General features: G+C 39.2%; 1 long non-coding RNA gene across 1 annotated transcript in view; it reads right to left on the bottom strand.

The window, feature by feature from the left end:
* The window catches only part of LOC119516383, a 66,133-nt gene extending 54,980 nt beyond the window's left edge, over positions 1 to 11,153 (bottom strand). The window contains exon 1 of the long non-coding RNA XR_005213295.1: positions 11,061 to 11,153. This is a non-coding gene — a long non-coding RNA (uncharacterized LOC119516383). The remainder of the gene's footprint in view (positions 1 to 11,060) is intronic.
* Between the last annotated feature and the right edge of the window lie 4,834 nt (positions 11,154 to 15,987).

The following is a 15,987-nucleotide window of genomic DNA, read 5'->3' as shown; positions in this document are numbered from 1 at the left end:
TGCCACATGGGATTCTGAAATAGAAGTCACATATTGAGAATAGCAGAGCCACCCTACCAGCCATTGACACCTGGACTATTCAATGGGAGAGAAATAGATTTCTATATTGTTTAGGCCTTAGTATCACGGAATCTATTTTTATAGCAACCTTGATTATATCTTAACAGTTATGCCTCTATTTTCTCTACCCTTTCCTAACACCTCCCTTAATACGTGTGTGTGTGTGTGTGTGTGTGTGTGTGTGTGTGTGTGTGTTGGTGGGTGGGTGGGTGAGTGGGTGGGTAGGTGGGTGCATGACCTTCTCACTGTCATCTCCATTTCTCCTAATCATGTTCAATTTTCCCTCTTGCTATTTCTTAGTGCTGTATCTGGGTGATGGCCTTGGAGCTTTCTTCCAGTTCACTAGTTCTCTTCAGATGTCTAATCTGCTATTTAACATGTCCCTTTGACTTTCTAATATCAACAAATATATTTTTAATATCTAAACTTTCTCTTTGGTTCTTTTTCAAATAATCCTGGTCTTTTTTCATAAATTCTTTCAATCTATTCCTTTCTTTGTGTCTCTGACATTTAAAACATACTTATTTCATTGCCTCTTTCAGATTTTTAAAAAATTAAGCCAGTTCTTGGGTTGGTTTCTCCATCAGGATGATTCGTTTCCTCATGTGGTTTGTAATTTTTTATTACTAGTTCATCTTCAGTAGGACTGGTTATTCCTATGGGATACCTGTGTGCCCAAACTGCGGAAATGCCCCACCACAGAAGTTTGCTTCTGGTGAAATTCCGAGGGTTCAAACCTATACCAGTTTTGATAGTAATTTCTCAGCTTGAGATTTCTATATTTCCCAGGTAGTATAAATTTGAATCTTATATTGACTCATAGCAAGTCCTAAGTGACACATTTTTCCACCCATAGCTCAAAACCAACTACAAGCTTCCTTCCTGCTTACCCACAACATTTGTCAGTGTCTTCTCTAGTCCCTTCTTCATGATAACCTACCCACCTGGGCTCCAGGCTTTATTGACAGAACTCCTTCACAGTTAGAGCTCCAAATAAAATATAAGGCCCCCAATTAAATTTGAATATCAGGTAAACAATTTTTTAGCATAAGTATATGCCACACAATATTTAGGAAATACCTACACTAAAAAATTGTTGTTATATGAAATACACATTTAATTGGTGATCCTGCATTTTTATTTGCTAAATCTGGCAACCCCCATCCCAGTGCCCCGCCTAAACTTAGACTGATGACACCCACTCTATCCTCACGAGGGCTTCAGTACCCCAGTTGCCAGATCCTAGGACCTATATGCAAGCCAGCATTATTAGCTACAATTATCAGTCTGGCTCTGAGTTCCTTTTTCATCTTGAAGACTGGAATATTTCCCTTACTTTTTCCAATACTGGCTGTATCTAAATATTTTAAAATTCTGCCACATTTTATCTAGACTTTCTATGTGACAGTGGGTGGAAGAAGGCTTCCCCAGGACAGCTCAGTTGCCTGTGTTGGCAGAAATCCTTTACTATACACCCCTCGTCCTCTAGGTGAGCACTATACTCTTCCATCCAATGGAGCACAGAGGGGTTAGTTCACCCAAAATAATTGGAGGGCAAGAGAATGTTCAGGAACACATGACAACACTCATTACTTGTATGCCAGGGATGATGCCCATCTCAGCAAAAGAAAGTTTTCCTATGGATGGATTTTTCAAAGAGAAGCAAACGTGTCCCAGTTTTCACTACAGTTTTTGTGCCGGTTTGAATGTATTATGTCCCCTAAAATGCCATTATCTTTGAAGTAATCTTGTGTGGACAGACGTAACAGTGTTGATTAGATTGTAATTCTTTGAGTGCTTCCATGGAGACGCAACCCACCCAACTAAGGGTGATAACTGTAATTGGATAATTTCCATAGACGTGTGACCCCACCCATTCAGGGTGGGTCTGAATTAGTTCACTGGAGCACTATATAAGCTCAAGACAGAAGGAGCAAGCTTGATACAGCCAAGGGGACACTTCGAAGAATGCATAGGAGCCAAGAGAGGAGCTGCAGATGAGAGACAGTTTGAAGACGGCCGTTGAAAGCAGACTTTTGCTCCAGAGAAGCTAAGAGAGGACAAACGCCCCAAGAGCAACTGAAAGTGACACTTTTGAAGAACTGCAGCCTAGAGAGGAATGTCCTGGGAGAAAACCATTCTGAAACCAGAACTTTGGAGCAGACGCCAGCCATGTGCCTTCCCAGCTAACAGAGGTTTTCTGGACGCCATTGGCCATCCTCCAGTGAAGGTACCTGACTGTTGATGCGTTACCTTGGACACTTTATGGCCTTAAGACTGTAACTGTGTAACCAAATAAACCCCCTTTATAAAAGCCAATCCATCTCTGGTGTTTTGCATTCCGGCAGCATTAGTGAACCAGAACAGTTTTATTTCCCAAAACCTGGGTATCCAGGATTTCCTCTAAATTCTTTGGGCAGAGGGAAGGAACTGAAATTCTGACTTCCTGCATTTTATTTTCTCTGGGCTGACTAAAAGATAAGCTAGATGGTGAGGTAAAAATAGAAAATTATTAACCAAAAAGGGTTGAAACATGTATATTTTAAGACCTTAAATTAGTCAAAATCTTAAGAAATGGAAGACACCGAGTCATCAGATGAAGAATATAAAGTGGTTTTGTATTGAAATGTTTCAGAAAAAGGACCCTTTCAAATTAGTTCTAAATAAAGCTCTCAGAATAGAAAAAGATAATTTTGTTTTCACTTTAGGCATGGAAAATCCCCTAGACCAAAAATTCCAAAATTCTTTCCAGATATTTTCTATTTTTTTTTTTTTTTTTTTTTAAATAATCCCCACATCCTCCACATGGTTTCCAGGCAGGACCTAATTTGGCCTGGACCCCAAATCCTCATTATCCCCACAAACCTAAAATTCAGGCTTTTGGCATCATCTCAAAGGAAAGTTTAACTTTCAGTTCTTGCATTCTGTGCGTTAAAGGTATTAATTTGTTCAAGATACACATTTAAAATACACCATGATTTTGAAACTCTATTTTGGCACATCCACATTTTTTCAGTATTCCAAAAGCCTTAAAAATTGGTCCATGCCCTGGGCTTTCCGTCCCCTCTGACTGGCTCTGCTGCTAAAAATTCATGTTGTATAAGCTTTAAAGAGTGTGCATACCTCTCAAACAGTCCCCACTGTTGATGTGAGTTTAAGAAAAGAAGGTATAGATCTAGCTAAATTGGAATTATTTTGTAGCTCAAAAAGGAATGAAGTAGTGCTTCTGGCACTTGCCTCTAGACCCAGAACTTATTTGCTTGGGGGCTTAACCTACCTCCACCTCCTTTTTCTGTAGTGATCCCTCCAGAATAGGGCTATCCTACTCCAAGGAAACTCACTAGATGACAGTCCAAATAATGACCATCCAGACTTTCAAAACACATTAAATCAGAGAACCATGGAATTTTAACACGTTTCATCACAGAGTAAACCATGTAAACAAGAAAAATTTGGAAATTTCACAGAAGCATAAATAGGGAAATGGAAATTACATTTAGCCTCACCAATATCAGAAAATTTCTATTTTTCTTAGCATAAAACATATTTTAAACAAAAATGGAATCATTCTCGACAAGCTTCATCATTTTTCTTCACTTTTCTATAAATTGTGAACATTCTCCATGCTATTTAATATTTTAGGGTACCATTTTAATAACTATACATTCTATATTATAAATATGTGTTAACGTATTTCATCAGTCCTCTATTTGCGAGCATTTAGATTGTTCCTGGTTTCTATTAAGTCTATGACAATTATTCTTGTAGAAAAGTTATCGTTGCAGTCAACCATGATTACATCAGTAGGATAAATTCCCAGAATTGAAGCTGATAGGTGAAGACTGCACATTTTCAATATTTGGTGTACACATTGCCAAATTACATTGCAAAAGGTTTAATCAATCCTATCAGTAGTATCCAAGAGTATCTATTTACTTGCTTGAAGGAAGCTTGTATAAAGATAAACTAATAAGTGAATATCTATAATGCAAAAGTATTTTTCATTTTTTTTAAGGATTTACAACATGCTTCCTTTAAGCAGTGAACTCTCCTAGTATGCTTAAAATATTATTCAGGGGGATTGTGAGAAGATGGCAGAGTAGGGACTCCAGGACTCAGTTCTTCCACCAAAACAACTATTAAACAGGCAAGTACTGTCAGAAGCAACTATTTTGAAACTCCGAGGGCCAGAAGAATACTGTACAGCATCCAGGGAAGAGTGAGAGGAAAAGGCTGATAAATTATAGCAAAGAAGAGTAAACTACTCCCCCAGTGTGAGTGGATACCAGCACCCATTCTCCTTTCTCACAGCAGTCTGCTGTGGGGTCCAGCCCCTGGGTAGCTTGCTGGTGACAGAAAGGGACATAAAAATCATCTTCCTCAAGATCAGGGGTGGAGCATGGCCAATTACAATCACACTTTTTTATTAGTGACTTCAGATCGCTGGGAACCCAGCTCTGAGAGTGGCCATTGCTTCAACCTGCCCCGGACAAAGTCCACGGTGGAGGAGTCTTAAGGATGTTACAATTCCTTAAGCCTACAGCCAACATCCTACTTAATGGTGAAAGTCTGGAAGCCTTTCCTTTAAAATCAGGAAGACAACAAGGATGCCCTCTATCACCACTTTTATTCAGCATCGTACTAGAAGTTCTTAACAGAGCAACTAGGTAAGAAAAAGAAATAAAAGGCATCCAAATTGGAAAGGAAGAAGTAAAACCTTCCCCATTTGCAAATGATATGATCCTATATACAGAAAATCCTGAAAAATCCACAACAAAACTCCTAGAGCTAATAAATGAATTCAGCAATGTGAAGGAACAAGATCAGCACCCAAAACTGAGTAGTGTTTATATACACAGGTAATGAACAATTGGAAGAAGAAGCCAAGAAAAAAATTCCATTCACAATAGCAACTAAATGAAGCAAATATCTAGGAATAAATCTAACCAAGGATATAATGGACTTATACACAGAAAACTGCAAAACATTGCTAAAAGAAATCAAAGAAGACTTAAATAAATGGAAGGCATTCCATGTTCACAGATCAGAAGACTAAATATTGTTAAGATGTCAATTCTATCCAAAGCAACTTATAGATTCAATGCAATCTCAATAAAAATTCCAACAGAAATGGAAAAGCCAATCATCAAATTTATATGGAAGGGCAGAGGAGTCCAAATAGCTAAAGTCATCCTGAAAAAGAATGAAGTTGGAAGATTCTCATTTCTTGATTTTACAACTTATTACAAAGTCACAATAATCAAAACAGCATAGTACTGGCAAAAGGACAGACATATAGACAATGGAATTGAATTGAGAGGAAAAAAATCAATCCTCTCATTTATTGCCAAGGAGGCAAAGACCACTCGATTGGGAAAGAGTAGTCTCTTCAACAAGGGGCGCTGGGAAAACTGGATCTCTGTTTGCAAAAAAAATGCAAAATGGATCAAAGACTTAATTATAAGAGCTAGATCTATTAAACTCCTAGAAGAAAATGTAGGGAAGCATCTCCAGGACCTTGTTTTAAGCAATGGTTTCTTAGACATTACACCCTAAGCACAAGCAACAAAAGAGAAAATAGATAAATGGGACCTGCTCCAAATTAAAAACTTTTGCACCTCAAAGGACTTTCTCATGAAAGTAAAATGACAACCTACACAATGGGGGAAAATATTTGGAAACCACGTATTTGATAAGAGTTTAATATCCAGAATATACGAATATACAAAGAAATCCTTCAAATTAACAACAAAAAGACTCAATTAAAAATTGCGCAAAAGACTTGAATACACATCTCTCCAAAGAAGATATACAAATAGCCAGAAAGCACATGAAAAGATGTTCAACATCATTAGCCATCAGGGAAATGCAAATAAAACCACAATGAGATACCATTTCATACTTATTTGTATGGTTGCTATTAAAAAAAAAACAACGCAGAAAAATAACAAGTGTTGGGGAGGATGCACAGAAATAGGAACACTCATTCATTGCTGATGGGAATGTAAAATGGTGCAGCCGCTGTGGTAGACAGTTTGGCAGTTTCTCAGAAAACTAAGTATAGAACTACCATATGACCAGGCAATCTCACTACTAGAATTGAAAGCAGGGGCTCAGATAGTTGCACAAGGATGTTCATAATGGCATTATTCACTATTGCCAAAAGATGGAAGAACCCCAAGTGTCTATCATCCAATGAATGGATAAGTAAAATGTGGTATATACATACAATGGAATATTATTCAGCTGTAAAAAGAATGAAGTCCTGATACATGCGTCAACGTGGATGAACCCTGAAGACATTATGTTGAGTGAAATAAGCCAGACACGAAAGGGCAAATATTGCATGATCTCACAGATTTGAAACAATTAGAATAAGCAAACTCACAGAGTCAGAATCTAGAATACAGGTTACCAGGGGATGGGGTGGGAATAGGAAATGTGAAGTTAAGGCTTAAATGTGCCAGCTTTCTATTTGGAATTATGGAGATATTTTGGTAATGGATGGTGGTGATGGTAGCACATTGTGAATGTAATTCACAGCACTGAAATATATATCTGAATGTGATTAACAGGGGAGATGTTAGATTGTATATATGGTAAAAGCAGAAAATAATTTTAAAAAACTCATGGAACTACACTACACAAACAGTGAACTCTAAGTTAAACCATGGACTCTAATAATAGTACAATTATAAAAATGTGCTACCTTCAACTGTAACAAATGTTCTACACCAATGCAAGGTGTTAATAATAGGGTGGTATATGGGAATCCCCTATTTATGCATGATTGTTATATAAACCCACAACTTCTCCAATAAAGAAAGAAATATTCAATTTAAAGTATAATTGTAAGCTTCTATGGAAATTTTCTGTTAATACAGCTAATAAAGAAAATAAGGTATTTCTCTACTTGATTTTTTTTTTTTTAACGGAGATTACCACCTCTCAAAGGACTCTTTCTCTTTCCATCCTCACCCAGACCATGAGGAGACACCACGGTACAGTGCAATTATTCTGCTCTTAATCCATCTTCTATTTCATATTCAGTTTCCCGTCATGCAATGGATAAACACAGCAGCCTGACATGATGAGAAGCCTTCCCTGAAGACTGCAGCCCACACTCATCCATCCCTTCACTGAACTCCTATTATACTTATTGTCTGTACCACACAATTAGCACTTTATTATATACTGTCTTGTTCTTTAATTGTCTGTACCACACACTTTAGCACTTTATTACATTCTGTCAGATCCTGTAATTGTGTCATGTATTTTTGTCTTGTCTCTCCATCTAGATTACACGCATCAGGGCAGCAGGGACCCCGTCTGGTTCTGCTTCGGCATTCCCTTCACCACCAAACACTGTGTCAGGCACAGCAAACTAAGCCTTCAAGAAATGCTAGCTGGTTTATTGGTTGGTGGGTGGGTGAGTTGGAAGATTGGTTGATTGATTTTCTCATGGGCTTTAAATAGGCTGAGTTATCTAAAACCAGGGGTAAGAAATAGTAAGACTAGAAATAAGATTCTAGGTAACAGAAGAAGTGGGCCCCATGGTCATTTCAGCCACTGTCCTTCTGTCCAAGCTGCTTTGTTGCCTAGCAAGTCATTTAGTTTCTCTCTACCTAGGTTTTTCTGCGGATGTAGAACAGAGAGACCAAAACACATGACCTGACAATACCATTTCAAAAATCACATGTGTTTTCATCTGAAGATTTTACACTATCCTAACAGTCTCCAACTGGGGAGATAACTGCCATGTAGAAGAAGGAGGTCATACTTTGGAATCAGACTCACTTCTTACCAGCTGTGTGATCTTTGACGAATTGTTTAATCTCTCAGTCTCTCTCTGTCTCTTTAAACTCTCATTCCTCATCTCTAAAATTATTCCACTGACTATGATTATTTGTGATATTGCCACTGAGTGTCCTTAAGCCTGGTGCAGTATTCTTTCTTTCTCCAATTTCTGCAAATGTTATGCATTGAAGTGCTAAGTATTGTTATTATCATAATAAATATAATTAACACCTCTGTTTTTATCACGCACTAGTTGAAGAATGTCTGTCTAGGCTGTCATTAATGGGTTTGCTTTTCAGTATGTGTGGGGAATAAACTCAGGCAGAGTTGCACAATTTCCCTATCTTTCCTAGTTGAAGAGTCAGTTACACTTAGTGATCTATCTCGTAACATCAGATTTACTTCCAGCAATAATAATAAAAACCACCCAGTATCCAGTATTAACAAATTCATGCCTCTGTTTGTCATTTTTACCTTTACTGTAAACATTTAGGTAAACCGAGCATTGAGTTAACCATATTTCTCTGACTTTGGGATGATACAAATAAAATGTTCTGTGCCTGTGTCATCTGCATTTTCCCCTTCTGATCAATATATTTTGCCATACTGTACCCTTTTTCATGTTTTTGTCATTGTTTTTTCAACTGGCAGGTGCACAATAAACTATAACTAGCAAATAGTTATTCAACATGTTATCCTCCCCTACAAGATGAGTTTAAGCCTTTCTCAGAAGTCTCTCCCTCACCCCAAGGCTTCTCCATCTCTGAGGATCCAAGGAGCCTGGAGAACTTCAAATGGCTCCTTTGTAGGATGGATGACTCCATTTAAAATTAGCTTCTCCCTCTCTGTATGTGTTGCCCGAGGATACCTTTGGTAAAGAGGGACTGCTTCCTTCTGTGTATCCATGCTAAATGGCTATGTTCTTTGAGTCTTTAAAAAATATTTAAGGTCTGCTGGAAAACAGGCAGGGTACAGGCACTGGAGACATAAAGATGAATTCCACACAGTTTGGGCTCTCAAGGAACCCACAGTCTGAACCCACAGTCTAAGGAAGGAAATAGACATGCCAACAGATAATTACCACCCCATGAGATAATTGTGAAAAGAATACTTGTGGTCAGGGTGTTCGTCTGAGCCCACTTGTGCCCACCACTATCGAAGGGAGCAGTTGACCTGGTTGTGGGAGCTGATTAGCCTAAGGGAAGGAAACTGCTTGGAGACGGTTTTGCAGCAGCCTTGGGGTGGAGAGGGGGTTATGGGAAAGAAAAGATGCTCTGTGTCCAACTTTGGTGCCCTGTCCTAGCCCCACAGACTCATGCCTGAGCCCCGTGGAGGGAGAAACTGCAGGAAGAGAGGGAAGGGGCTCAGTGAGACACTGGACATACATTATGATGCTTTGGGGCCCAGGTGAAAAGTGCAACTCAAAGTAGAATAGAAGGGGCTTCTCTCCACGTTTTGGGACAGTGTGGTTGATGGACTTGGGGGCACTGTGAGGGAGCACCCTGGCTGAGACTGTCTGTGACAGTGGCCGAGGTGACACACTGCCCTCCAATGGCTTCATGTCAGGGAACATCAACAAGGAGCTCAAAGGGGAAGAACAGAAAAGGATGGGAGGGAGCACATGTGAGATGCCACTGTGCCCCCAGAAATAATTGGGGAGACTTGATAGGAAGGTGGTCCGTACTAGGCAGGTAGAAGCTCAAGCCAATGAAATGTGTTGTTATCACTAAGATAATAACTATTACCATTAAAGCTGATGCTTTGGGGAAACAATGGTTCTATCTCCACAAAAGTTGTGGGAATACAAAAAAAGCACTTATTTTCTGGTCATGAGATTAACCCGAGTGATACCTATAGTGGTTAGTTATATGCCCGAGGTCTGTAGGTAGAGAGACATGAGTTCCAAGATAAGTAAAAAAGGAGATTCAGACACCACCATTCTGGGGTGGAGGGACTCTGATGGTGACAGGGAGTGGTGGCCAGGCTTCTCCTTCTCCTGGAGATGGAAGAGTTTAGGAAAGGCCTTGGTGGGGGATCCAGCAAGATGGAACTAAAGAAAATGACACAGAGGCTGGAGACAGAAAGGAGTGAGGTAACTAAACAAAAATGTCTAGAATCAAATTCCAAAAAGAAGACATCCCCTGAGCTGAACAAAATGGAATTCTACCTACATGACATAGTTAAGTAGAATCCAAACAAAAGAATTCTGACTGTATTAAAGAGTACACTGAAAAATAAGTTCTTCCTGCCCTCAGTACCTTTTCTTAGAGTAAAGAGCTGGAAGTTGCTGTCATGTAGCCACACAGGTTGTTAAAATATTTGAATACTTTCTACTGGTTGGTAAATAGCCACCCCTTAAAGCCCCTAGTGGGGCTTACTTTTAATCCATCATTAAAGGGTCGAAGCTTAGAAGTTAGGGGACCTCTAGGATCCCCCAGCTCTAAGGCCAGCAGCCATTCCTGTTGGCCACTGTTGACCTACTTGTTAGGTACTTAAAATGTCACTGTTATCCTTCCAGAAATTACCCATATATAGATATATCACTACAGATACCTCTTTTTTTCTTTAAATACAATTAGAAGAATTAAAATGTTCTATGCTTTGTTTTTTTCACCTATTTGATAGGCCCTTAAATGGATGAACAAATACAGATTGTTTCCTTTAGGAGACAGCAAAATTTAGACTAAGCTAAGACACCTAACCTTAGAAGTGGCTCATGGGAATAAAGAGAAAGATCCTGGAAGAACTTTCCAGAAGGCCCAGAAGAACCCAACCAATAGGGCAGTAGAATTGACATTGAAAGCTGGAATATGAGTGGGTTTGCCCAGCCAGTAATGCCCTGAAGGCTCAGGTAGCAGGAGTAAGAAAAGACAGGACCACTAAATCTCCCCAGGTTCTCCTCCAGAAGCTGTCGGAGCTCCTGCCCACTGCTGCCAGCTGACAGGAGTCGTCCAAGCCTCCCAGAGCCCAGCATCTGGGCTTGATTCTGTTATCCAGAATCAAACCAGCCTTGGGTGGGAGAAAATCAAATTTCAAATTTCACTTATCTCACTGAATTCTTTCCAGAGAGTATTTTCTTCATGAAAGGGGACAGAAAATGAAAGTTCTTCATAAAATAGCTAAAATATTTTTTTCCTAATTGCCCATCTTCATCTCAAATGCTGAAGGAAGCAGAGGTTTATCCATAAAGAGAAAATACTTACAAACTGTACTTTAGCTGATGTTTATATACTGTCTGTACATCCAGAAGTCAAGGTCACTGGGTGCACTCTTCTTACAGCCATCTTGTCTTCAAAAACTTAAAGAACCAATAATGAGGAGGAAAAAAAACATAAATTTTCATGTCTGGTTTCTGGGTTTCTGGACATGATTTTTTCATTATTTTAATAACAATGAGAGAGAGGGAGACTAAAGAAGAATGTTTAAAATTGAAGGCATCAACTGCACAGATTTTAAGAAAAGTACAGTGGGAAAAAGAGGGACAGGAAAAGGTTACCTAATATTTTTATTGTCTACTGATATTTCCAGAAACTTTCAGTCTGAAAAAAGTCACACAAGAGAAAGCAATTTCTGCAGATACACTGTCATCTACTGGTGAGTTTTTACCTTACTCATAAGATGAGCAGCTATTGAGCTTTGGAACGTTTTTAAAAGACATGATTATTACTCTTTGAGACACCTGGAGAACCTGTGAAAGCATAGCCACAAGTAGAACATAACTCACTTGTGGGCTTCCCAAAGGCCTAAGGCTCACGTAGGCAATAGGTAATACAGGCTGAACATGCTTCAAAAGGAAATTTTGACTGTAAATATTTGAATATTGTCAACAAGGCCCTGCCAAGCAAAATTAATATTATTAACTTTCTCTTCTGTTTACTAACTCATAGTTTCCCCTTGCTGATAGTCAAACAAGGCCCAAATAACAAAAAGTTTTCCCATTATTAGGTTGTGATTAAGCAATACGTGTAACCCACTGGCGACATCAATCTAGAGAGAGAGAGTTCAGGAATAGCGTCACAAAGTCAGCAATGACGCAATGTTCCCCAGATGTAACCATGATGGGAAAACTGATGGAATCTGAGTCCTCAAATCCCTCTCTTCCTGCTTTCAAAGAGGCCTTGCCTTCCCTTCATCCAGCTCCTGTATCCTTGGATGCTCGCTAGTTTCCCATGCTGTGCCCACAGCATACCTTGCAGCCATAAGGGTTCCTACTATTACATCAATACCAGGCAACAGGAGGCACCCTCCTCCCATCAGTGCTAACTTCTATTTTCAGGCCACAAAGCTAACACATTGCTCTCAGCTTTCAGCATGCACTTTTAGTCAACAACTATTTATTACTGCCTACCATGTAGCAGGCACTGTGTCACAGTCACCAGGACAGACAGATCACTGCCCTCATGAAGCTTACAGACTAATGGTGAGAACTAAACACAGCAGTAAGTTCACAAATACAAGTTGTGACTGGAAGAGGGTGTCATTTAGAGGGGGAGGATCTGAGCAGGCCCCTCTTAGGGAGTGACATTTGAGCTAAAAGCTGAACAATGAGTAGAATCAGTCAGATGAAGAGCCTTCTAGGTAGAGATGAGCACACATACCTTGATCTTGGTAAGAACTTGGGGCTTTTGAGGAACTGAACAGAGGCCGGAATGCTATAAACTAACTCCTCAGAAAAATAGACAACACCACAAAATTCCAGGCAGTTTAAAACTGCATTCACAATAGCAGCATTATTTATAATAGCAAAAACAAAACGAAACAAAAAAAGTGGAAACAATCCAAATGCTGATCAACTGATGAATGGGTAAACTCAGGGTGGTATATCCATACATTGGAATATTATTTGGCAATAAAAGGAATGAAGGTCTGATACATGCTACAATATGGGTGAACTTGAAAACATTAAGCTAAGTGAAAGAAGCAAGATACAAAAGTCCACATTTATATGAAATGTGCAGATTCCATCTGTATGAAATGTCCAGAATAGATAAGTCTATGGAGACACAAAGTAAATTACTGCTTGCCTAGGGCTGGGGGATTGGGTGGAAAAAGGGAGTGACTATTGACAGGTATGGGGCTTCTTGGGGGATTGATGAAAACTGATTGTGGGGATGGTTGCACAACTCTGTGAATACACTAAAAACCACCGAATTACATACTTTAAATGGGTGAATTATATCTCAATAAAGCTGTCATTAAAAAATCTAAAGCCATAGATCCCAAGTTAAGAATGCCAAATTTGGAAAGATATCTCTTGTATTCCATTCATTCTTCTTTTTATTCCCTTCTACTTAGAAAGCTGATGTGCATTCACTAAAGAGCTGAACCAGGAGACAGTTGACAATGACTGCAGTATACTGTCCTGAAAATTGTCCCATCCTGGGAAGCCAAAAGGGTACTCCAAAACCGAGCTTATATACAAGACTTTCTCCCATCAAGAGATGTCCTGTTTGACACTCAGCCACAGAAATTAAACCCTAAAGGAGAAGGAAATTTGTCCTGGAGACCAGCAATTAGCCAAACAACTTAGTCATGGCCTGCTCCTGTCTCTGAAGATCTCTGGACTTGGATACAAAAATAAACCTCAGCTTTTCCATCACCCACACTGACATGTCCATGTAAGTCAGAATTTCCAGAAGTAACTCTCTACATGTGACCCTGATGACGTTACAATAGGTCTACGATGTATAACATCGTAAAGGACCAATTTAGTTCTCCTTCCTTTGTGGGTGTTTCCCAAAATATCAGAGAAATGTTTTGGCTGTCTACAATCCATTTCCTCTCTTCTGGTAAGGATTTCCCAATGGAGTGGGTAGAGCACCCCCCTTACCCACAGTCAGTTCAGGAACTTGTAATGGGGCTCCACCTTCTGCTCCAGGGATGGAGCATGTGGTCAGTCTGACCAATTATAACTCACCATAGCCCCCATGCCCTGTTCTCTACACCAGTGGGTTTCAAACTTGAATTAAAGCAAACAAAATCTGATGTGAAACCCCCATATATTTTTAAGTAACAAAGGAGAGCTTAAGGCAGTAAATGTATTAAAATCCCACACTCTTGGCCTGCAGGTGAATAGGTACTGTGCCTGCACTGTGGGAAATTCAAAGAATAGGACATGGTGCCTGCTTGGAGCACTTCACAGTGGAGTTGGGGGGTGTGAGTCAGGGTTAGGCAAGAAATAAAAAGCATAAAAAGTTAAGAAATGATGATTAAATAATATTTGATAACAATAGAAGTTCACTTATCAGAAGAGTGTTAAGAGGACCTGAGACCAGTACCAAGCATTTGCTCTGCCTTCCTTCCTCTAAATCCTACTCATTGTCTAAGACTTAGCTCTGGTGTCACCTCCCAAAGGACTTTTCTGAAACACTCTATTGCCTCATCATACATACATACACACACACACACACACACACACACACACACACATGCATACACACATGTACCTTCAGCCTGGGTTAGAGTCTTCCTCTCAGGGTTCTTATAATATCTGTGCACAGATTTATCACTGCACTAACCACATATTCAAAGATAAATGTCTCCCCCACAATTCACAGTATATATTAGAAGTTTCATGAGGGTATATAGTAGATACTGTGATGCACCTCTTCCGTCCCCCATTCTGGTGAGACATGGGTCTCCTCCAACAGGTGACTTTGGCCCCAGAACTCACCATTGGCCTGGCTGAAATTTTCTTGGCACTGCATAGCAACCTGGGATTCTTCTTACCCCATCCTATTTTCTTCCTTCTCTCCTTTCACAGGTGTCAGATCTGTGTCTGTCTGAAAGCTCTCTTTACCTTCTCTAGATCCCTCTTCCAATAAATGTCTTGCACATCTTATCTCATCTTGGCATTTGCTTCTTGGCAGACCCAAATGAATATATTATTATAAGGAGCTACCATATCATCATATTTATTCAGACAGTGGTTTACTTGTGCATTTAGAATATTGGCTTCTTGGTTGACAATTTGAAGTCTAATGGCCCCCATCTTTTGACTATTGAAATACTCAATGCTGCATATATTAAAGTGAGACTTTAAAAAATACTACTGACATTGTCCTGTTGGGATATAATATTTGAGTTAATAGAAAAGAATACTATGCTATATTCTAGGATACCTTGTTTCACGTAACTTGGACTTTTTGTTTTTCGGGGGGGGCAGGGGCGGCCACTGGGGAGTAGGATCACATAGAGTAGTGGTTAAAAGTTACCAGCTTCCAGACTGCTTGAGCTCAAATCCCATCTCAACTATTTACTGGCTCTATGGCCTTAATCAAGTTATGTAAGTTCTTTAAGCTTCTGTTTCCTCTCTGTAAAACAGGGATGATCTTTCACCTGTAAAACATGAATAAAAATATGCATCCCCCATCCCATAATGTTAACACCCCTTTTCAACATGAAGAAGTTACAACGGTCATTGCCCAAATATCCCTGAAGTTTGAGAGAATGATCAAATGAGAGGAAGGAGCTATACCAGAAAAGATAGGATTTAACAACTGATTATGACTACTGAATCATTATATAGACATTTCTTTTTAGTCTCTAATGTGTTGGAACAGCTAGAAGGAAACACCTGAAATTGTGGAACTATAACCCATACTACACTTTGAAATTTCCTCTGTAACTACTTGTTAAACTGTACCTTGAAATTTATAATTTTTCTGCACAGGTTATATTTTACAATAAAGTGTTAAAATAATAATAATGATAGGACTCACCACTAGGATTGTTTTATGAATCAAATGTTAAACAACTAGAACTGTCGGCAAAGTACAGTATTTATTATTATCGGCTATTTTTCTGGTGATGTGTGCAATGAAAAGCAGTTTGAAACTAGAAAGCCCTTTGGAAAATTTACTTTCTCTATATGAAATGGTAAGTATTGGCCATCACTTTTTCTGGAAAATTTTAGTTCATTCACATCAGCAAGAAAAAGCTGGGGAATAGTTTATGTCTGTGTTCCTGATTTATCGACATAGTGCACGATATCAGAAAATAGATTCTTGACATTCCTGCAAGTAGAGACATTTTGTTTAAAAAAAATAATTTTCCCTTTCAAAACTCTTCCAATTGTTTTCCAGAATAGATCAGAAAAGCTCCTGTATTAATAGCATATCCGCCCACCCC

Source organism: Choloepus didactylus, chromosome 2, assembly GCF_015220235.1.
Source record: "Choloepus didactylus isolate mChoDid1 chromosome 2, mChoDid1.pri, whole genome shotgun sequence".
In the NCBI taxonomy this organism is placed as follows: Eukaryota; Metazoa; Chordata; class Mammalia; order Pilosa; family Megalonychidae; genus Choloepus; species Choloepus didactylus.
The sequence above is the reverse complement of the archived record's forward strand: the minus strand, read 5'-3'. Positions and strand labels throughout refer to the sequence as shown.